A 23,142-nucleotide genomic window follows, 5' to 3' on the forward strand; every position below is an offset into this window, starting at 1 on the left:
CCCTTCCAATCAATAAGGTAGAACAGTTTTGACCTAAACATTTTTGAGTCTAAAATGTTCTTCACTTCGAATTCGGGCTCCCCATCTATTAGAATAGGTTCTGGAGGTTTGAGTAGTCGGGTTCCGGGTACCACTGGTTTCAGAAGTGACACATGAAAAACAGGGTGAATTCGCATGCTAGCTGGTAAATCAAGTTTAACAGCCACTGGGTTAATTATTGCCGTAATAGAATAAGGTCCCAGATATTTTGGGTTAAAAGTTCGAGGCCCTTTGAGTGGTAAATGTCCGGTAGCTAACCACACTTGATCCCCAATCTGATACGGAGGTGCTTCACTCCGATGTAGATCAGCATTCTCCTTGTATTTTCTCTTGGCTTGTTGTAAATGCATAGTTGCCTCTTTGAAGGCTTGGGTAATTGTAGAATGCAGATGTTCTACTGCAGGCATTCCGAGGTTCTGAGGTGAGTCAAGGTTTGAGGTTCGAGGGTGATGCCTAAACAAGGTATAAAAAGGACTGTGGCCAGTTCCAGAGTGTACCGAATTATTATATGCGTATTCGGCTATCCAAAGAATGTCTTTCCAGTTGCTTTCAGATTGCTGTAACATACACCGTAAGTACTGCTCAAGGGTCTGATTTGTCCTCTCGGTCTGACCATCGGTCTGAGGGTGGTGACTGGTCGATAATCTTACGTCGATCTGCGCCATTTGACAACATTTGCGCCAGAAGTGGGAAATGAATTGGCTTCCCCGGTCAGAGATTAGTATAGATGGGAATCCATGTAGCCGAACAATATTTTCGAGGAATTCTTTGGCTAGGACAGAAGCTGAAGGTAAACCTTTCAAAGGAATAAAGTGGGCCATTTTGGAAAACAAATCCACAATTACCAGAATAGTATTGTACCCCGAACAACGAGGCAGGTCCGTAATAAAATCCATTGATAGGGTGTGCCAGGCTGCTGGCGGTATGTCTAGAGGTTGAAGGAGACCGGCTGGTCTTTTCTTTTGACTTTTATTTTGGGCGCAAACACCACAGGACATCACAAAAGATTTAACATCTTTTCGCCAAGAGGGCCACCAAAATTGTCATTTCACCTTTTCCTCTGTCTTGGCAATACCGGGGTGTCCCTCTATTAATGTATCATGATAACCGGAAATAACTAGTTCATGTAATTCCTTATGTGGCAGGAATAAGCGTCCTTGGAAATAAGGTAAACCATTATCTATGGTAAAGTCTGATCCCTTTTGTATCCAATCCTGTAAGGTTGTAGGGTCCAGGAGTTGTTTCACTCTGGCTTGAATGTCTTCAAGCGTCTGTAACAAAGTCATGCCTAGAATCCTCTGTTCGGGAATTATTGTTACTGGTTCTGAGTTTGTATCAGATTCTCCCATTCCAATTCGGGATAAGGCATCTGCTTTGCCATTCTTGCAGCCAGGTCGATAGGTAATCACAAAATCAAATTCAGCGAAAAACAAAGCCCATCGGAGCTGCCGTGATGACTGAGCCTTGGCAGTTTTCAAATACTGTAAATTTCGGTGATCAGTGATCGAGCGCCAAGCAGATAATGCCGCCAGGCTTTAAAAGCAGACTTAATGGCTAGCAGTTCTTTGTCCGGGATTGCATAATTAACCTCGGGTGCCGAGAATTTTCTGGACCAAAATGCTACGGGATGCAGTTGGTTGGTTTCGGGATCTCTTTGGGACAGGACAGCTCCCATGGCTAGGCTGGATGCGTCAGTCTCGACGACATAAGGGAGATCTGGACGCGGGTGTTTCAATATAGGTGCGGAGGTAAACTTAGCTTTTAAATCCTGAAAGGCCTGCTCGGCTTCTTCAGACCATTCAAAACGTTTATTTTTCCTCAAGAGTGCAGTAATGGGTTGTACCACGCGTGAAAATTCGGGGATAAACCTGCGATAGAAATTGGCAAAGCCGAGCATGCTTTGAACTCCTTTTACAGAGCTAGGTGATGGCCATTTGAGGATGGCATCCACTTTTCTTGAGTCCATTCGGACTCCTTTGGCAGACCTTCCAGGATTTTGCGGCATGAAATGGCAAATTTTGCGGCATGAAATGGCAAATTTTGCGGCACAAACCTTTATTTATTGCAGCATTTTTGCGGGACATTTTGTATTAACTGGAGGGTGTAAGATTGCCACATTGCAGGAAATAGGTAGAGTGCAAGGCTAGAAGAGAGCCAGGGTATCATTATTATGTGTCTTTTGTATTAATTTAATAGGAAGAGTCCCAGATGTCTCTGGCTTGGCAGAACAGTGTTTGATTTGGCTACATTTCTGGTTTAATGTTCATGCCTATTTAATAGTATTAACTAAATTGATCATTATCAATTGTAATGCTGAAAATATTCCCCTTCTATGTTCTCCAATCCCCCAAACACCCACAAACATCTCACCAACTCTCCATCATAACTTACATTCCTTAACCTCTCACTCTGTCATACAAATACTCACGTGCTATGTCACACTGTCAAGTCACAATCTGCACTGCCCAGCCCCTGCCACACTCCAAATCATACTCCCAACTCACACCTTACACTCTACAATTCCTCCCTCAATATACAGTCCTTCATTCTTTTGTGCTGCTTCTGCATCTTGCATCTTTTCTCCCATTCTATCACATTCTTCCCTCATCATTTTTCCCAATCTGCAGCTCACTGCCTCTTTCTGGCCAACCGCTTCCTCTACTTTCTGTACCTCTGCTCGCTCTCAGATTTCTGGCCCACCGCATCACTGCTTCCTCTGCTCTCTTGTGCAGCACTTCCTCCTCTGACCCACTGCTCTTCCTCTGCTTTCTTGCCCATCACTTCACATCTCACCCATCACTCTCCCTCTCTCTCATAGTGTAACCATTTTTATTATTTTTTTTTAAATGTAGATTTTGTCCCAGTTCCTCAAATGAGGGGGCATTTAAAAAAAGAACGGAGGATATGCTATTTTTAGACAACCCATTTTTGGAAATGAGCAGGTCACCTTATTCTCAAAGGTGACCGGCGCATTTCCACAGGCTTGAGCTGTAGCGCAAATTGTGCGCTGGCAGCTGCCTTGAATGGTGTTCTGGGTTGTTTGACCGAAGTGTAATTATTTGCGGCGGAATTGACCGTAGTCAATTTTGCTGCAAATTGATTTGCACTTCAGTCAAACAACCCAAAATGTACCTTTCACCACCACCCGACCCCCTCCCCTACTTAACCGCTTGGTCGCTGCAGCTTCCCCTGCAACCCTGCGGTGCCAGATCCGTCCCTCTAACGCGGGTCGGATCCGTCCCTCTAACGCGGGTCGGATCCGACTCTGCAGGGTCCTTTTTTCGTTATTTTCCTTTTTTTTCTGTCCCCGCCTCCAATTTTGAGGAAAAAGGGGAAAACACTTCTGCAACCACCCTAGACCAAAAATACTAAACAAGGGGAGCGGGTGACACCCCCGCAACACATGTTCAGTATTTATAAAAATCGATCGAATAGTACTGCACGTAATTGGTCAAATTGTAACATTCGATAGATTTTTGTCATCAAAATGGGGAGTACTTTGAATAGAATCGCTCTCCCGACAGTGTTCTGCAAGCTCCCAGCGCCTTTCACAGGGACAGGCACTCTAGGTGCCTGCCGCTGTAAAATGTGACCCAAAAAATGCATTTTTATCCTGTTTGAGGAACAGAAATGCAAGCGACTCAGCAGCGGTTCATACCTTAAAAGAAATGCATGACAGGGTCAGGAAAGACCCTGTCATGCAGTGGCAGCCCCACATCCCGTGCGCGTAGGGTTGCCTACAATTTCTGCACATTTAAAAGTGCATCTTGCTTGGAAATGAGGGATGTGCTTTTAAATTGACAGAAACGCCACTTTATTTGATCAAGGAGGTGAAAAAGGCCATCTGAATGGGCGCGCATATAAAATGTGCCCATTCATGTGTCCCTTGTGGATTGGGCTGCAATTTTTGGGGCGCAAGTGATTTCATTTCTTGTGTAAATAAAAACAAAAAAAAAAAGTTGAGCACCTGGCACCCTGAGGATTCTTTTTTTCAAAACAGTAATTTTTGCAGATTACTAAAAAAAAAAAAACACATTTTTTTTTTTTTTAAAAGATGCTGTTTTTGCACAAAACGGCCTTTTTTGCGGCATTTTGCGCAAAACGGCCGTTTTTGCGGCATTTTGCGGGATCGCAAAATCGCAATAAGCTGGAGGGTCTGCTTTGGGTGTCAGGATGAAACCTAGAAACTCGACTTCTGTGGTATGGAAAACACATTTCTCCAATTTAGCAAATAGTTTGAGTTGGCGCAGTTTTTCAAGTACTGCCCTGACGTGTTTTCTGTGATCAGATTCCGAAGAGGAGTACACCAGAATGTCATTGATATATACGACAACACAAACATCGATGGGTTCCCGAAGGACATCATTCATGAAGTATTGGAAGGCAGCCGGCGCGTTACACAATCCGAAAGGCATCACCTGGTACTCGAATAATCCGTATTTAGTACGGAAGGCAGTTTTCCATTTGTCACCTTCTTTAACTCGTACCAGATGATAAGCCCCCCGGAGATCTAACTTGGTGTATATGCAAGCGTCCTTCACCTGGTCAAGGAGTTCAGGGATCAGAGGCAGAGGATAACGGTTTTTAACCGTTATCTGGTTCAATGCGCGGTAATCGATACAAGTTCTAAGGTCGCCTTCTTTTTTGGGCACGAAGAACAAAGCCGAGGATGCCGGGGACTTTGACGGGCGCATAAAACCATTAGCTAGGTATTGATCCAAATATTGTCTCAAATGCAGGTTCTCAGGTTCGGTAAGGGCATAAATCCTGCTACAAGGGGGTTGTGCACCGGGCACCAGATCGATTTGGCAATGGTACGATCTGTGAGGAGGTAACGTGTTGGCCTGTTCCTTTTGGAAGACGTCCTGAAAGTCTTGGTATTCCGGAGGTAGTTGCATGGAAGCAGAGGTTACAGATGCTAGATTAATCTTCAGGTTTTCTGGGTAGCAGGTTTGTGTACAATCCGGGAAGGTTATTCTCTTAGCTCGCCAATCAATTCGAGGATTATGTGTCTCTAACCAAGGGATTCCAAGAATAACCTGAAACTGTGGAGCCTTGATTACATCAAATACAACACCCTCCCGATGGCCGTCGGGACCAATAAGAGTCACCTTAGTAGTGGAATGTGTTACCGGTCCAGAGTCAATTTCAGTTCCATCGACTGTGGTGATGACATCCTTGCTGGTTTTAGGACGGAGAGGAAGGTTAATCCTAGAGACCAATTCACGATCCACATAGTTTCCAATAGTCCCACTATCGATGTATGCCTTTATTGCATGCAACCGCTTAGGCTGTTCTGGATCTACGAGAACCATTGGCACAATGAAATGCGAGGTCTGAGAGTTAGTTTTCAAGCTCGGCAAGCGGACCCCTACACTTGTTGGGCGGAGTCGTTTCCCAAAACAGAGTCTTCATGGTTTTTATCAGCGGCTCCTACCGCCTGTTGGGGCGGTTTTGCCGGGCAATTCTTGTAGAAAGTGTCCAGAATTCCCACAATAAAGACATAATTTTAACTGCCGCCTCCTTTCACGTTCTTTTTGAGTTAAGGGTCCTTTAACCCCTCCAATTTGCATAGGCTCAGAGACATCAACTCCCTTGGGATTAGCATGGGTCTTGACCAACACCCGGGTCTCAAACCTGGACCAATCTGCTTTTCTGTTTTGAAGTCTGTGATCCAATTGGACCACTAAGTCTATATACTCTGTGCATTCTTGGGGCGGATTTACAACTTGGGCCAAGACCTCTTTAAGTTCTCCGCGTAGGCCTCGATAAAACAACGTGACTCTTTTATCCTCTGGCCATCCCGTTTCCACAATTAGTCTATTAAAGGTTGCAATATAGGATAGGAGGTCCTGATTGCCCTGTTGCAGGGATAGAAGTTCGTCATCCAGAGCCTGCCCCTGAGAGTGTTGAGCAAATAACCTTTCCATGCTTGCTTGAAACCTTTGAAAATCACGGAGAATCGGGTCATCTTGAGTAACCAGTGGAACTGACCAATCGGCAGCGCAGCCGCTGAGATATGACAATACAAAGGCTACCTTGGTCTGGTCATTAGGGAAGGCCCCAGGTCTGCATAGGAAGTGCAAACGACACTGATTCATGAATACGGCAAATCGTTTGGGGTCCCCAGCAAAGCATTCGGGTGGGGCCAGCGGCATGTTTCCAGGTAGATTAATCTGCACAGGGTTACTGGAAACCACAGGAGCGGGGTTCCCTCCGGAACCGGGTAGAGGAGTTTGCCCAGCTTGACCTTGCAAAAGCTGTCTGGCCAAGTCATCAGTTCTTTCCTTTGATATTATTAATTCCCTCCTGAGGGCATTAGTCTCTTGACGAGCGGCATGTACTTCGGCCCGTAATTCCCCCAGTAATTGGGCCAGCTGATCAGTCTCAGAACTTTCCATAGCGCCTGGGTGGGAATTTGTAGGAAGGCTTTGCGTTCTGTAACGCTCACCTGACTCCCACGGAGGCGCTGGCCTGGTTTGCGCTGCTGTGACCTCTTCTAAGGTGATGCGCAGGGTTTGGAAGACGGACTGGACCGGGCCCCCAAATCTGGCTTGTCTGGCTCGCAGAAGTATCCTTCTGTCGGCGAAAATAGGGGATTAACTGTCTGCGGGGTAATGCAATCAGCCTCCCACTTTCCCCTCGAAACCCTTCTGTGATTCCTCGTAGCGTCTCACCTTAGGGTCTGGAAGGACGAGCTCTCCATCCTGCTTCTGATGCAGGGGCGCGTTGGTATCCAGTTACTTCACTGGATTTTCGGATTGGTGAGAACCAAACTTGCTTGGCTTCCAGGTAAGTTTTTTGATAAGAGGTTCCCCTTGTGTCCGTGCATTAATGTACTAATGCTAGTGTCTTTTTCCCCATAGGGGCCGGGGTACGGAATGCCGGGGAACAGGCACTGACCCGAGATGAGAGGTGAAATCCTTGTAGAAATCAGGTAAGTCTTTAATGAGCGTTTTTTGGTAATGTCCTTTCATTCGCTCATTAACGCTGATGTCTCTTTTTCCCCTTAGGGGCCGGGGTCCGGAAATGCCAGGATGCGGCGCGGACCCGAACTGAAGAGGGAATGAATCAACAGGTAAGTCTTAACATGGAGATTTAGCTTTCCTTATTCCCTTCTCTCTCTCACCTTTTGTTCTGGTCTTTTTCTCCCTAGGCGCTGGGGCGTGACTGCGAATCCGGATGATCGCTGCTGAACATGGAGGCGCCCTGTAAAGGTAAGTGGAATGTGTTTCTGCCTGCCGTGGCTATCACTTTGGGCCTCCGGTGCTCCCGCATGGGAAAGCAGATTTAGGCAGAAACACAACGCGGTGGTGTTTGAAAACGCTGCGGTTTTTCTTTCTAAGTTTCTCAGGCTCAGAGGAGCCTGAGAAACTTAGAAAGAAAAACCGCAGCGTTTTCAAACACAATAACGTTGCATTTATGTTTGCGGTCTCTTCAAAAGCAAGTTTTCCGGGCTCCTACAGCAGCTAGTGCTTATTTTTTTTTAAAAAAAAATAGCACTTACCGAGATGCAGCTGCAGCTTTTCTGCCTGTAGTCTCCGGTCCGCGTCCTCTGAGTACCGGCACCAATGAAGGAAAAGCCACCCAGTAGTAGCTTTTGTTTACTACAGCTGGCTGGCTTTTCCTTCATTAGTGCCGCAAAAGCCAGCACAGGCGGGCAGCCATTTCACAAAATGGATGCGCCCATGTGCTTGCTTTTTCAATTTTTGAGCTTGAATTGCTCAAAATTTTACATAGGGACTTCGAAAAAAAAAACACCAATTTTTGAAATAAACATTTTTGGGCGAACCATTCCTTTAACTTTACTCCGGTAGGTTTTATTTGCCAGGACTTTAATATAACTTCTTTCTCGTGTCTTTCTCTAAACTCCTAACCCAGGTCGGGGATCCTTTGTTTGTCCGTTTGGCGGGCTTCTGCCAAGAAGCCCTCCTTTCGGCGCCACTGAGTCTGGGGTGGGTCCATTGTGTGGGAGGGGGAGTAGGACCACTGGACAGGGTTGCCTCAGCAACCCATGTCGCAATATATCCTGATAGGCTGGAGGGTCTCCCGCCAAGATGACCACTCTACTGTGTAAGTGACAGCTAGGTTATATGAATGGGGATCTTTTTGCATAAAAGCATGGTCATGAGAACTGGAAGAGAAAGACGTCGCCACTGGAACTAAGAAGCCGAAGAGGAGAGAAGCCAAAGACATCTGCAATGACTGAACCACCGGTGAAGCCCTGCTGCAACGTCTCACAACTTTTCTCCACACGACGAGAGGTCTTCATCTGCAAGAGCCTTCTTCCCTTGAGCTGGTGGGGCCAACCAGTTTGCCAATCACCTTCCCGGACCTGCCTTGGTCGAATCACCAGTACCCTGTACTCGGAGGCCGGATAGCCAGGCACCAGTCCACCCGGATCATGATTTAAAGGAGCAGCACCGAGGCTGGTTTCATCCCTGGGTAGTGCAGTAACTCGAACCTTCGTGCACGACGAGAGCCTCTCCTCCTCTACCAGATCCCCCAAACTGCAGGAACCACCAGGAACAACCGCCACCACAGGTGCCACTTCTTCATTTTAAAGGTACATTGTTCCGCCAGGCCGCCCTTTATTCGCGGTAGCACTAAAGGTGTTTTAATTTCTTTACCTACCTGTTGGGTTGGCCGGCCCTCTCTCTTAACATTGTCTTTCACCTTCTGCATCCACCTTTTTGAAATCGTTAACCAAAGACCTGACTGCAGCTACAAGAACATTTTGCTCTTGAGCCCTTGCCCTGTACCACTGACTCTGGCACAGGCCTACTGACTCTGGCTACATTTGTTATACCTGCCTTCTTTAGATTGATTCTCAACTAGAACTGTGTTGGTGCACCTACTTCTTATAACTACCCTTTTCTTCCCCTTTTTAAACCTTGAGAAATGCCATTTTGCTCAGTTTTCATTTAAGTATTTCCTATACTGATGCACTGTATTGCTTAAACTGGTTCACAAACTTATGGGAAGTGTTGCTAGGGTGTGTAAGAAGCTATTTCTATTTAACTTGTGCTTTCCCTCCCTTGTGAGAAATTGCTAGAGTATCGTTTGTGTTTGGTTTTCACTGTGCCGTTTTGCTCAGTTTTCACTCTGGTTCACTTGGTCTACAATTTCACTAGGGAGTGTGTATATTTTTCCTTTGACTTATTTTAACTTGCTTGATTGCTTGATGACTGTGATACATGTTTTTTATTAGAAGTGTATAAAATAAATATATATCTACTTTTTAATACAAAGCTTTGTTCAGTGATTCCTTGTGCCATAGTACTTTAGGCCTATTGTGTAAACCCTGACTACTGCTCATCTCCCTCTTGAGATAAATCTGACTGCTCAGCCATAGCTACCAACTAAATCTTTGTGGTACGGGCTGATACCAAAGGGGGTTTATTCCTCTCACCTGTAGTCTTAATCTTCTGTAGTGCTCCCTAAGGGAACTGCACAGGATTCTGCCTAACATCCCCCAATCTTATCTGTGTTTTGCCATGTGTATCTCATCTGTTTTTGTGATTGTGGACTCTGGAGCACACCACTTCACTAGCCCCACTCTTTTGTGTGTTACACAGCACCTTCAGTGCAGTGACACAGGGTTGTCTTTTAGACTTCCCACCAACTCCATTTCTGGGGCTGACTACTGTCCCCCAGAAAAGGGTAAAGTTGCAATTAACTTTACACAGTCATTTAACCACAGATCCAGTACACCCCACCTTACATGGAGTATTGGAAAGGGTTAATCCTTAACCCTTTTTATCTGTACCTCCTAGAGCAATGTTTTGCTCTTTTAACATTTAGACTTGGCTGGTGGCAGTGGTATCTACCCTAACCTTTCTACCGTGATTATACTATATAAACGTGGTATTGTTTTAGGCTATTGTATTAGCCTTTAACATAAACCCACTTGACCAAATACTCTTTCTTTTGGCTCCTGTCGGGCTTATTCGCCATTTCTTTTTGTTGAAGTCCTTCTTGTGTTTTACCTTGTGCAGCAAACCAGGTTTGCCTTCTTTGTTTGCCGTCTTTTGGCGGGCTTCTGCCAAGAAGCCCTCCTCTAGGCGCCTAGGTGTCTAGGTGGGCTGAATGTGAGGGAGGGGTGTAGTCACCCCCTGCACAGGCTATACTAGGAAACCCAAGTCACACTTTGCTATGATTGGCTGAGGTGGTTGTCTGGGCCAGACACCCCCCCGCTGCGTGATTGACAGCCAGGCTGTGTGAATGGGGGATTTTCGCATAAAAGGCTGCAACTACCCCGTCCCGGTGAAACCCTGCTGCAGTCCTGAGCTATCTACCCTTCGACGACCAGAGAAGATCCAGTCCGGAGTCTTCTTCCCTTGAGCCTGGTGGGGTCAACCAGCTCACCTTCCACAGCCAGAGGATCCTCTTCGTGGTCGAAATCGCTGCACACTACTGTAGTGGTCCAGATAGCCATCTGAAGAGCCTCTCCTGTTTTAAATGAGTGCACCTTTTATTCACCGTCGCTGCTGCTGGCTTCATCCCTGAGTAGTGCAGGCCCCTCCAAAAGTCCTCCTTCTCGTCTCCATGACCGAAGCACCAGGAACCGTGGGTCTGCAGGAAACTACCAGGAGCAACTGCTGTGGCACCAGCTTCTTCATTGAATAAGGTACTGTGTTCTGCTTTGAGGAACTAGGGTGAATCCCTTTTCTCCTCATCCAAGGCTTGCCCTTGTCTTCCCTCCTTCTTATAACTTTTGCTTTCTCTGTTGAAAATATCCAAGTACTCCTGGCAACGTTCTTGAACTGTTTGACTGTGTGATCCTCGACAACAGGAACCCGGTTCCACTTGACACTGGCCCCGGCCTATTGACTTTTGTATTTCTGTCGAGTGTTCTAGCGAGTGTTCTAGCGAGTGTTCTAGCGAGTGTTCTCTGATTCTGTCTGCCTTGACAAAAGTATTGCCTATGATTTTTGCCCCCAACTCTCTCTGGTTAACTCAGGTGCTAAGTGTGTTTCTGCCCCGGTAACATTTCTTTCCGCGGATACGCGTATCTTTCGTAAGACCGAACTGTCATTACTGTCAAAAAGTGATCGCATATGTATTCCCAGTAACATCTTTTGTTTCACAACCCCAGTCTGTTAAAACATAGGGTACTTACGTTGAGTTATACTGTGCCAAGTGAATTGGCTGTTTGTAGTGTATTTCACGTGTGGTTTTGAATTTATAGAAGTGTTGTGTTTTACAGATGGTTTAAAAATAAATGTACTTACATTTTTTACCTGATACCTTGAGTCAGTGTGGCTTGAGTCACATTAATTTTGGTACCTTTGTGTAATCTCTGCTACTGCTCATATACTCTTGAGATAAGCCTAGCTGTTCTGCTACTGATACTACTTTAACATGGTAGTACAGGCTTGTACCAAAGGTGAACTTGTAGTCTTAATTGTGTGTAGTGGTCCCTAAGGGCACTGCACAGGATTCTGCCTAACACTGGTGTACAGCAGTGAGGATTTGGAAGTAGAGTGATTACACTTAGAGTGCTGCTGTTGATTGGGTTCAACTAACCACAAGGCTAAAACACCACTAATTCTGTTAACTAAAGAAATCTTGTCAAATATGGAAAACTACAGTGAAGAGGGTCTCTTAAACTATACTGCTGAGGTTCTGAGAACCATGTGTAGAGAAAAGAATGTCTGGTAAAGGAAAAAAATCTGCACTGGTTGCAAAGTTAATGGGAAAACCAAAGTCTGGAGAGTGGGTCAGAAGGGCCTATCCCTCCAGCAAATGTGGATACTGATGTTTCTGATTCTGAGAGTGTTGAGTTAGAAGAAGTAGATGAATCCTTGTTACGAAACCCTACAACTTCCTTACCTGCTCAGAAAGCACAACCTCTGTCCACAGGGACCCCCACAGGTACTGCACTCACCCCTGAGTTTATTGCACTTAAGAAAATTAGATTTGAATTGGAAGTGAAACGTATTGATGCACACACTGCCATGAAACATCAAGAGTTAAGGCTCAGAGAAATGGAGCTGAATCATGAACTAGAAAGGAAGAAATTGTCTGTAGGAAATGCTTCTCTCCCAGAGTCTTCTAAGTTTTCAAGCCCTAGGAGACCCTGTATGCCAAAGGAAATGATTGGTATGTATAAGACTAAACTTGATGTTTTGGATTGGTTAGCAATGTTTGAGTACAATCATGGGATTCAAGGTATCTCAGGGAATCAGCTGATTCCTTGGCTTTTCTCTAGGGTTCCCCCTGTTGCAAGTGATGCTGTAATGGAGTTGGGGAAGGAGGATAAACAGGATTATGAGTGTGTGAAGCTAGCATTAATAGCTAGATTTGTGAAGACCCCTTCCCAGTATCTTAAGAGGTTTAGAACCCTCAAAAAGCATGATGGTTCCCCTTGGGCTACCTGGGTGTGGGAATGTTTGAAAGACTTAGATGGTTGGATGAAGGGTTACAAAGGGAACACTTATGAAGGTTAAAGGAATCTTATAATGTTGGAGTCTATTTTTGATGTCTGCTCTCCTGAGCTTAGACAGCACTTGGCTGATTCAAAGGAGATAGATCCTAAGAAGTTAGCTAAGGCTGCTGACTTCTGGGTTGCCAACAGGGCTACTCACAAGGATTCTGGGGCAACTCAGAAAAAGGAAGAGGGAAAACAGTCAAAGAAAGACAACAAAGAGAATTCCAATAATTCCAATCTGAAAGAGGGCCCCAAACATAACCAGGGTAAGCCACAAGGGAAGCCGAATCAGGCTAGTGTGCCATCTGGTCCCAAACCAGATAGAGGTGAGAACAAACCCCCATTCCACAAAGCATTCGGAAAATGCTTTGCTTGTGGGTCCACTGACCATGTGAAAGGGGACTCCAGATGTAAGGGTAAACCTTCAGGGGTCCACACTGTCTCCTTAGCCTTCTCCCAGGAGGATGAATACCTATAGCCAGTGGAAACTTTCAGTTACTAACTGATGAGCCCATGAGAGTCTCAGCTAGTGTTTCTTTAGTGCCCTTGGGTCTTTGGGAACAACAGAACTTAGATGTCTATAACTCAATCCCAGATAATGCTAAAGAGTATTACAAAGATAGTGTTCTTGTGAATGGTCAGGAAACCCCTGCCATCAGAGACACTGGAGCCAGCATAACTGTGGTTGATGAATGTTTTTTCAAGGTGGAGGATGTTGCTAAGGCACCCAAACACCTAACCAGGTTAGCTGGAGGCCCTGTGCAAATGGTTCCCCAGTTACCAGCTCTCATCCAGTGCAATGACATGACTGTCAGAATACCTGTAAGTGTGCAAAGTGACATACCTGGAAGAGTCCTGTTGGGTAATGACCTTAAAACTCTTGGAGTTGTGTCTAGTACCCCCAGGCCTCCCAGCAAAAGGAAGCAGGAGCTCACAAGGTCTGCTAGGGAGATAACCTTGAGAGGCTCTCCTGGGGACATGATAGAGGAAACTATCACCCCAAGTCCACAGGACTTACTTACTGCTATTGCAGGAAAAGACAAGACAGAGGGGAAACCTAAGTCTACCAGCAAGAAACCAGCAAGCACTCCTGTGCTCAGAAGGACATCTCCAAGACTGTCCAAAGTCACATCTGTGACTCCTCCACCAGCTGAGTGTGAGGTTCAACCCTGTATGGTTCAACTAGCTACTGAAGAATCAGATCTAGATGAAGATCTTATCCTGGTTGGAGATCTTGACCCTGTTGAACATCCTGAACTGCAGTCTTTACTGGCAGAAGGTGGACCCACTAGGGCGGGCTTGGGCAGAGGACAAAGAGAGTGTCCTACTCTTGAAGGTCTTCGCTTACAGGCAGCTTCTCAGCTCGATGGGAAAGAGCCTGGAAAGTATAGGTTGCACTGGGAAGATGGCCTCTTCTACAGTGAACCGACTGAGTCAACCCCAGTTCCTGCAGTTAGCCCACGAGATACCTTTGGCTGGTCACTTAAGCTTTAAGAAGACCAAGGAAAGGCTCTCTCTTTACTTCTACTGGCCTAAGATGGGTTCAGAAGTAGACAAATACTGCAGGAGCTGCCACACTTGCCAAACCTCTGGCAAGAGTAGAGCCAAGAATGTGGCACCCTTGGTGCCTCTCCAAGTGGTGGGAGTTCCTTTTGAGAGGGTAGGGATTGACATTGTTGGTCCCCTTGATCCTCCCACATCTTCAGGAAACAGGTTCATCCTGGTAGTAGTAGACCATGCTACTAGGTATACCATGAAGCTATACCTATGAGAACTGTTCTGGCTCAGGCTTTGGCTAAGGCCCTACTTGGTATCTTTACCAGAGTAGGTTTTCCTAAGGAGGTTATATCTGACAGGGGATCAAATTTTATGTCCCACTACATGCAAGCCATGTGGAAAACCTGTGGAGTCATCTACAAGTTCTCAACTGCCTACCATCCCCAAACCAATGGATTGGTGGAGAGGTTTAACAGAACTATGAAGAGCATGATAGGTGCTTTAGAAGAACCCCTTAACCCTTTAAATGCCAAGGGCGAGGTATCTCGTCCTTGGCAGTGCACGCGCAGTTCCAAGGACGAGATAGCTCTTCCTTTTCGGCACCTTGTTTTGAGCAATCCCTGCAGGGATCGCTCAAAACTGTAATCCAACCTCCGGGCTATGTGAGGGGGAGGTTCCCCCCTCACTGCCAGGGGGCTGGATTACCTTCAGTTTCATGTCGGCGTGCGTAACGCACGTCGGCATGAAACTGAAAGTAAATTCCCCACAGCAGCCATTTTCGGCTGCTGTGGGGAAGAGAGAAGGTAAGAGACCTTCTTGTTCCGCCTCGATGTCCGGCTGTATTTCAAGCCGGAGATCGAGGCGGGTATCGTTGGAAAGGGGAGATTCTCCCCTTTACAACGATACCCATTGTGTGGCATTGCTGCCTGCAGATCGGGCGCAGGGCGTGCGATCCGCGGGCAGCAATGCCACCGGATCAATACAGATCCGTTTGGAACACAGGGGGAGGAGGGGCTGCTTCTTAGGTAAGCTGGCCCCCTCCCCCCGTGGCCCCAAAGCATGGGGCCACAGCGCCAGAGACCCCTGGGGGCAGATGATCACTGCCCCTAGGGGTGAAAAGGGAGAAAAAAAAATTGAGGGAAGGGGGAGGTGGGAGGGGGTTTGGGGCCCTGGGGCCCACTAGACCACCAGGGTTATGGCAAAAAGTGGTGTCCTTGGAAAGGGGAGGTTCTCCCCTTTCCAAGGACACCACATATATGAGGCATTGCTGGTCACAAATCGGTGCAGAGTGCTCGATCCGTGACCAGCAACCCACTAGACCACCATGGATCCGTTTGTGAGTTGGGGGGCAAGGGGGCTGCTTCAAGTAAGCAGCCCTCTCCCCCCTCCCGGCCCCCAAAGCATGGGGGCACATGCATGTGAACCCTGGGGCAGATGGCTGACCATCTCCCCCAAGGGAATGTAAAAAAAAAATGAAATTATGGAAAAGTGGGTGGGGGGCCAATAGCCACCATGGATTTTTTACTGAATGAAAGGGGGCGGTGCCCCCCAACCGAAGTAGAAAGGGGGGCACCCCTTGTAACCCTCCCTGGGGGCAGATACCTGCTCCTCGGAAGGGGCATCTGACCCCAGGGAGGGATGCATGAGGTGGGCCCCCCTATCTGCCCCCAGGGAGGGTTGCATGAGGTGGGGCCCCCCATTAGGGGTGGGGGGTGAGGGCCACCCCCCATTGCAGTTCATAATTCGCTGCCAATTTAGGGTGCCCCTCAGCCCCCCCTAAAAACCAGCCTATGAATTTGTATTATTTTTTTTGTTTACCCAACTTCGCTTGGTGCAGATGGCCACATTAGTGTGGCAATCTGCCCCCAGGGTGCCCAAACCCTACTGCCCCATATATTGGGGGTCCTGCCCCACCTTTTGTGGTGGCCCTCTCCCCCCCATCCCAAATGGCTGGGGGGGGGACACCTCATGCAGCCCTCCCTGAGCCTCCTATGAAGGGCTGCATGATGTGCCCCCCCCCTTCCGTTCGGTGGATATTTTGTCCCCCAAATTCAGCATTGGGGCAGGGTGCCTTGGCATGGTCCCTTCCTGGAGGGGAAAGCTGTAGTGCTGACCAGGAAGCGATGTAGGGTGGTGGTGGTTGATGTGACCTAGCCCGCCTCTCTGCCTTGGTAGTTGAGTACCCCCATGTTCAACCAGTGGTCCTGGAGCTGTGGCCGAAACACTCACAATGAAAGTGTCTGAAGGTGCATCCATTTGTGGTGATTGTGGTATATTCTGCCAGGGTACCTATATTCAAAGAGCGTACAAAGCACACTTCCTGTGAACTTCATATCCTCTGGCAGACTAGTCACCCTGCCAAAGTATAGTGGTGTAGCATGTGCAGGTCACCTTAACACCGTTCAGTGCAGTTGGTGGCCCACAGGAGTAGAAACCTTCAGTGATTGCAATTGTGCCAGCACAACTGTGTTATTGGCACAAGGTGACATACTATCTTCTTCACCTCTTTCCCCTGAAAATATTGTGGCAATTATGTGTCGACATACTGTTATCTCAAATGAAAGGTGCGTTCCGAGTGGGTGAAGTATGTGTCTGGGATTGTTACAAGAGCCATGTGTTGACGCAATCGTTGTGTTATTTGGTAAACTGTATGTATAGCCATAATCATGGGGGTTTCCCTGTTTCCATTTCCTAGTGAGGATGAGGGTTGTGTGGATTTTCGGCTACTCTTATATCCAAAGGGCTGCACGACTTTTCCGAGGGCCACCCACATCTGGGTCTGGAAGGGATGGCCTTGCAGTGCATTGGTTTGGGGTCGGGGGGATGCGCCTTCACCAGCTCAGAGGAGCCATCATCGATGCCCAAGCAAAAGGAGAGGGCCCCCCCCCTGACCTTATAGTGGTGCACCTGGGAGGAAATGATTTTGCGTTTGTGGGATGGAAGGGGGTACGGGAGCAGCTCATGACGGACCTTGAATGGATTGCACAGAGGTTTCCAAACACTGTGGTGGCCTGGTCCCAGATGATTCCCAGGATGGATTGGAGAACTCAAGGGAATACAAGGGCCATCAACCGCTCGGTGTGGAAACTGAATGGCGAGTTCACTAGACTGACAGAGGGCAACAAGAGAATACGGACCATTCACCATGGCATTATCAAAGGTGCTGTGATGTTTCACAGAGATGGGGTGCACCTTTCCAAAACAGGCATGGAGCTGTTTATTGGAGACATATTGGATTTTGCCCAGGCGCTATTCTACGGGGGTTGCCCAGTAACTGATGGACGTACTGGAATATGTGAAATGTGAATAAAAATGGTAGTAAGTATGTTGGCAGTGAGACTCCCACTTCCTAGCAATTGTCTGCGTTCATGGCATGTCAATGCATTCAGTATGTCTGTGCTGCTTATTTCTTAGCTACCCATCACCGCTTGCATCAGCCTAAATCAATTTGCTTGGCCTTGCATTAATTTCGTCCTTTTGACCTTTCCCCTTACAACAGACACCCCTATGTGAATGAGCAGGTGTTTTTGTCAAAAGTGTGCCAGCAGTTGCCTGGAAGGGGCTGCCGTGTACTTTAGTTATCTTCCCTTTCTGCTTCTTCATTGCCTATGGCTTTTCAACTCACCCAATCACTGATATGTTGCACGGTTGCTTCTCACCTCGATTTCCCATCAACCAGCATCCCATGGAGGAGGGCATGGTGCAAAGCATGTTGGCTGTTTCTGAATAGGTAGTGTGGCTGAAATCCTCGTCCCCTCGCTTGTATTTCTGTAAAGTTTAGCGGAAGAGGACATTGTCCATAGATTTTTTGTTATCTTTCTTTAAGGTGCAGGTGTGTTGTAGCTGTCTACCCACTTGTAGGAAAGCAGTGAGCTGGTCCTTAGCACTTAACGTGAGTGTTTGCAAAGTTGTACTCTGTTTATTGTAGCGTGCAGGGAGTATGTCATATTGTAGAGGGCTGCTACAGTTTGTGAGCAAAGTCTGGACCTTTTGGTGTACTTGTGTGGAGTAGGTTTGTGGCACTGATACCACTTACTCTGCTACGTTCCATAGTTTGAGAAGCACACATACTTATTGTTTCAGTCTTCATCTGGTCTTTGGGCAGTGAAGGGTTCCATAGCGAAGGTACTCATGGCTTCTCGGCGATCAATGTCTGGTGCGGAGGCATTAGCTGTAGTGATCGAGTTTGGCTCAGAGCAAGGCACAGATGTGGACATGAATTCTGAAACAGATAGTGCTTCTGAGGGGCATGAGGGAAGTGATTGGGGAAGTGAGATGACCATTGACGAAAGTCCCTCCTCCCACTCATCACCGTCATCATCTGATGACAAAGAGGAAGGAAGAGTGCGTCCACCTTTCCGCACACTTCCCACACGCAGGGGACCTGTAAGGGGGAGGGGACGTGCTAGACGGCCATGCAATGTGGCAGTTCCTGACATGGCTCAAGAGTTGCTCTGGGTGCCTCCAGCAATGGCTCAGCCTGTTGTGCCCCCTTTCACTGGTATATCAGGGTGCACAGTGAATACAGAAGGGTTTCAGCCTATTGATTTTTTCAACCTTTTTGTTGATGATGGGTTCATTGCAGATGTGGTTCAGCAAACCAATTTATACTCTGCACAGTTCATGAGGTCAAGGGGTCCCACTCTGAAACCCCACTCCAGAGCACAAGCATGAGTACCCACAAACGATGTTGAAATGAGACAGTTTTGGGGATATACTGGTCTACTATAGCACCACTTTATTGCCCATTTTCTTCAGCTACAATGAGCAGAAATCGCTATCAAGCACTGCACCGTATGTTGCACTTCAATGACAACTCGGCAGCATTACCCAGAACGGACCCAAAATTTGATAGACTCTTCAAACTGAAGCCATTTCTGGACCACTTCACTCACCGATTTGCAGAGGTGTATGTTCCTAGCCAGAACATATCCATTGATGAATCATTGGTGTTGTTCAAAGGTCGCCTAGTGTTCAGGCAATTCATTCCTAGCAAGAGATCACGATATGGGATTAAAATGTACATGTTGTGTGAAAGTACCACTGGGTATGTCAGCAGCATGAGAGTCTACACCGGTAAAGACTCTACCCTAAACCCTCCGGGCTGCCCAGCCCATTTAGGGACAAGTGAGAAGATAGTTTGGGATCTTCTCACACCATGGCTCCACAAGGGACATCATTTGTATGTAGACAATTGCTACACTGGAATTCCACTGTTCAAGGAATTGTTCAATGTGGGCACACTAGCATGCGGTACAATCCGCAGTAACCGCAAATGCTTCCCCAGACAACTTGTGTGTAAGAAGTTGGCCAAGGGACAAGGTATGGCATTGCGGCAGGATGAATTGTTGGCAGTGAAATTCTGCGACACAAGGGACGTGTAGATGCTAAGTACTATTCATGATGAAAGTACTTCAGCTGTCCCTCTGCGCAGGCAGACTCAGCAAGTGTTGAAGCCCAATGGCATTCTGGATTACAACAAGTACATGGGTGGAGTAGACAAAAATGACCAAGTGCTTGAGGCATACCACGCTGAATGCAAGTCGCGTTGCTGGTACAAAAAGCTAGCCACACACATTATTGTGCATATGGCAACGTACAATGCTTATGTGGTGTACCGTGCAGCTACTCCAGAAAACAACCTCTCCTTTTTGGATTTTGAATTAGGAATTGTTCAATCTCTGGCTAATGTTCATGTACAAATTCCCTCCTTTCCAGAGGTCGAAGATGCGGCCAGATTGCAAGAGCGACACTTTGGTGATTATGTGCCTTCCACTGCCACGAAGGCACAACCGTACCGAAAATGTAAGGTGTGTACAAAACAAGGAAAGAGGAAGGAAACTCAGGTGTACTGTCCCCAATGCCCTTCCCAGCCTGCCCTCTGCTTTCAGCCTTGTTTCCTTTTGTATCATTGTTACGCTCACCTGGCTCCCACAGAGGCGGCGATCTGAACTGGACAGCTGCGGTCTCCAACAATGTGACGCATAGGGCCGAGATGACAGACAGGACTGGCCCACCTAACTTCGTTTGCTTGGCCCGTAGGAATATTCTTCTGCAAAGGGAGAAAGGGAATTAACCACCCGTGGAGTTGAGCGTAAATCCCCCCACCCCCGCTGTTCTCCCCACTGATCACCTTTGATGTCCCCTCTTATAGTCTCACCTGATGGTTTGCAAAGATGAGCTCTCCATCCTGCATTGAGCGCAGGGGCGCGTAGATAACCAGTTGCTTCACTGGCTCGAAGGAATTGGTGAGTTCCAGAACAACATTGACTCAGAGATTCCCGGCAAGTTCAAATGCCTGACTTTCACTCTTGTCCGATTCCTTGCAGGTTGCAGCTTGACCATAGTGAAGAGTTCCTCGTGGCAACCGGTAATATTCTGGTAAGGATTTGTATTATCCAACACGGTTCGATAAAATAATGTCAATATGTAACCTGTTGCTCTCTCCCTTATTCTGGCGCTGATAGAAAGTATGAAGTCTCGGGGAATAATACCTCCGGCGGTAAAATGAGGTAAGTCTATTGTGGTGAGGAGGGTTCCCCTTGTTAGTCCCTTGTTTCACCTTGCTGTCCTTCTGTTTCCCCTTAGGGGCCGGGGTTCGGCAAAGATGCAGTGGAAGCTGCGCCGTCCCGTGAAGAGGAATAGTACCCCCGGTGGTAAAATCAGGTAAGTCTATGGAGGGTAACTAATATTCCTCTGTGTATTCCCTTGGCTCACCTTGCTGTTCTTGTCTTCTCCTTAGGTGCCGGAGTGCAGCGGGAACATCCAGGAGGATGCGGTGGAATGTGAAGATGCTGCGAAGGCCGGTGAGTTCAGCGTGGCGCTGCAGCAGGCGAGGCGACGCGCATAAAATAACTTCTTTCTTCCAGCTCGAAGGCGCGATGGATCGGGAATTCAGGTAGGGATCAAAGGTATTGCTCTTGTTCTAACCTTTTCTCCTTCTTTCTCCCTTTTTCTAGGAGCTCCAAACTCGAGGTGGGCGTGGCAGAAGGCTGGACGCAGACTTGCAGGCACGGTGAGCGTTACGAGGCTGGATGCAGAATAACGCGAAGCGTGTGATGCTCTTCGGGCGTGGTTTAAATAGCCTCCAAAGTAGTCCCAGGTAAATATTCCTACCCAGCCCCACCCGAGTAAAAAAAATAGTCCCTAGGTAAAGTAGTCCCTTCCAAGCCTCTTTTGGCTTGGAGCTCTTGCAGCATGGTCTGCATCAGGTAAGTTTGCAGCATGGTTTGCATCAGGTAAGTTTCAATCTATGAGCCTGGCGCCTATGGCGCCAGGACTGACTCTCCATATGAGCCTGGCGCCATAGGCGCCAGGACTGTGCCCCAATAGCCCCCAGCAGGGGTTGTTGGGCTTGCTTGGGATAACTTGATGCCTGCTTCCGGGGTTGCTGGACTTGCTCTGGGTCCCTGGGGGTAGGCATCATGACAGCACCCCCCCCTCCAAGGCCACTCCTAAAGTCCTTCTTCCCTGTGGTTTCTGTTTGTCTGGGAAATTTCGGTGGAATTTCTTCACCAATCGGGGTGCATGAACATGGTCACTAGGTTCCCATGACCTTTCCTGTGGTCCGTAACCTTTCCAGTCGATTAAATAAAAAAGTTTTGACTTTATCAGCTTGGAGTCCAGGATGTTCTTAACTTCAAATTCGGGTTTTCCGTCTACAAGGATGGGGTCTGGTGGCTTAGTTAGTCTTGTCCCTGGTTGCACTGGCTTCAAAAGTGACACATGAAAGACGGGGTGAATTTGCATATTAGCAGGTAAATCCAACTTGACAGCCACCGGGTGGATAATGGCCTTAATAGAGTAAGGTCCCAAATATCTGGGGTTAAAGGTCCGTGTTCCTTTTAGAGGTATATGTTTTGTGGCTAACCATACTTGATCCCCTATGTGGTATTGTGGAGTATCACTTCTATGCCGATCAGCATCTTTCTTGTATTTTTCTTTCGCCTGTTTTAAATGTGTAGTTGCTTCCTTAAAGGCTTGTGTAATTGTAGCGTGCAGATGGTCCACTGCGGGCATTTCTAAGTGTTGGGGTGAGTCAAGGTCTGAGGTTCGAGAATGGTGCCCATATGAGTTATAAAAGGGGCTTTGTCCAGTTCGAGAGTGTACTGAATTATTGTATGCATATTCGGCGATCCAGAGAATGTCTTTGCAATTACTCTCAGTCTGATGTAACATACAACGCAGGTATTGTTCGAGAGTCTGGTTGGTCCTCTCCGTTTGACCATCGGTCTGGGGGTGGTGACTGGTCGATAACCTCACATCAATTTGCGCCAATTGACAGCATTTTTTCCAAAAATGTGAAATGAATTGATTGCCCCTGTCAGAGATCAATGCAGACGGAAATCTGTGTATGCGAACAATGTTTTCGAGGAACTCCTTGGCCAGGATTGAAGCTGAAGGTAATCCCTTTAAAGGAATAAAGTGGGCCATCTTGGAAAAAAGATCCACAATAACTAGAATGGTGTTAAATCCATTGCATGGGGGTAGATCAGTAATAAAGTCTAACGATAAGGTGTGCCATGGTGTAGGCGGAATGTCTAAAGGTTGTAAGAGTCCAGCTGGTTTTTTCTTTTGACTTTTGTTTTGGGCGCAAATGCCACAAGACATCACAAATGATTTAATATCCTTTCGCCAGGTGGGCCAACAGAATTATCTTTTAATGTTAGCTTCAGTTTTTGCAATACCTGGGTGCCCCTCCATTAGGGTATCATGATAACGGGAAATGACTAGCTCTTGTAGTTCTTTGTGTGGCAGAAATAGCCGCCCCTGGTAATAAGGCAGATCATTGGTGACAGAGTAGTTCGGGCCTTTCTTTACCCAGTTCTGCAGGGCTGTAGGATCAAAGTGTTGCTTGATCTTTACCTGAATGTCTTCTAGTGTCTGTAGAGTAGTCATGCCAAGAATCCTTTGTTCAGAAATTATAGGTACTGGTTCTGGGTTCACTTCTGCCTCTCCCATCCCTATTCGGGATAAGGCGCCTGCCTTACCATTCTTACAACCTGGTTGATAGGTTATCACAAAATCGAACTCGGCAAAGAACAATGCCCATCGGAGTTGACGTGACGATTGGGCCTTGGCTGTCTTTAAATACTGTAAATTCCGGTGATCGGTGATCACAGTAATGGTATGCCTGGCACCGAGAAGATAGTGCCGCCAAAACTTGAAGGCGG

Source organism: Ambystoma mexicanum, chromosome 5q (assembly GCF_040938575.1).
Source record: "Ambystoma mexicanum isolate Mex_15411 chromosome 5q, UKY_AmexF1_1, whole genome shotgun sequence".
Classification (NCBI taxonomy): Eukaryota; Metazoa; Chordata; class Amphibia; order Caudata; family Ambystomatidae; genus Ambystoma; species Ambystoma mexicanum.